Genomic DNA, 1,379 nt, shown 5'->3' on the forward strand with positions numbered 1-1,379 from the left:
GTCACAGTTTTGAATCCACAGCGGGCAGTTCAGGACCAGCAGAAGTATGCGTAACAAAATGATCAGATGTGGTGTAGAGATACAAGAAGTAGTAGTTCAGGTCATCCTTAACACTTAGCACAATCTGGTAATCCAAGAAGAACAGGATACCCTCCTTTCTGCTAGACTGAGGTTCTTTTCTTGATGGAGATGTTGTCATGAAAATAAGAATACACTGGGTTTTCTTCTGTGTGTGCAAATGAGTGCGGCTGAGGTATTCAGTGCTGAAATGACTCGACTCTACCACCCAGTTTTACTGTTGCATAAAACCAACAAGTGTGTTTCATTGCATCTTGTAAATCTCAATTGCCTGTCTCCTTGAAAGCCTCTTGGTCTTGAAGATACCACATTAATTAATCTGGAAAATACTCTTACAATGCTTGTTCAATGTCATTTTTATTGTTTTTTGATGTGGAAACATTATGCAGAGCTGAACTCGTTGTTTTTGTGGCTGCTTCTCGGGTTGGTTACATGACATACTGTTGCCGTGTCGGCCAAGCGTCAGCATGTCAGCGAGGTTAACTCTGCTACTCGATAATGGCAATTAGTTCAGATGGAGCCAGATCAGATGCCTGGCTTAGTGTGTGTTTTGTTCAACTGCTCCATGGGAGAGTTTGGTTTCAATGTGAAACCCATGGCCCTAAAAGGGAATAAGGCCAAAAAAAATTGGCTAGTCCTTCACTGTAGACTAGAGAATACACCATGGCAACAAACAATACACATAGACCAGCTTCCCTGAAAAACCTGTTGGCTTGCGTTGGGGTGTCATAAACTCGCACTTGTTCAAAAGAGCGTACGGTAAAGCTAGCAAGTAGACACTATATGTGCATGGGCGACTGGTGCCACCTTAATCGGGGGGGCATGTGCCCCCTCCAGTGGACGCCCCGTAGCCAGTCTCACCTACCTGGGGTGAGGGGTATCGCCTGTGGCTGATTGCACCAACCGGGAAGCGGCCACAGCACTTCATCCAGCGCTCCCACCCCCCAGCCAATGCTCACGGGGGGCACCAGCCCTCTCGCCTGCCCCCTCTGCCTGTTGTCTGAGCGGAGAGTGCGGCCTGTCAGGGAGTGCACCAACATGCTCAGGGTGTGCATGTGCACCCCCGTGCATCCCCGACACATTGCCACTGAATATGTGCCATTCTTTAAGAAGACACTTGAATGAGTTACATGTTTATCATTCAGGTTTCAGTTTTGGCAGCAACTTTTGTGTGGTAACTTAGGAACTAGGACTGTGTGAAGCTTCGGTCCCTGATTCGAGTCAGTGGAGATTTGGCCAGATTTAGTGGTCGAATCTCTGAATCCGAATCGAATCAAGAGACCCTTTAATCTCTCTGGATC

The 1,379-nt window shown here is 47.3% G+C and overlaps 1 protein-coding gene across 1 annotated transcript in view; it reads left to right on the forward strand.

Annotated features, from left to right (window-relative positions):
- SLCO3A1 (solute carrier organic anion transporter family member 3A1) overlaps positions 1 to 1,379 on the forward strand; it is a 210,432-nt gene that overhangs the window by 43,721 nt on the left and 165,332 nt on the right. The gene's annotated exons all lie outside the window — the stretch shown is intronic.

Source organism: Crocodylus porosus, unplaced genomic scaffold, assembly GCF_001723895.1.
Source record: "Crocodylus porosus isolate Cpor-Errol unplaced genomic scaffold, CroPor_comp1, whole genome shotgun sequence".
Classification (NCBI taxonomy): Eukaryota; Metazoa; Chordata; order Crocodylia; family Crocodylidae; genus Crocodylus; species Crocodylus porosus.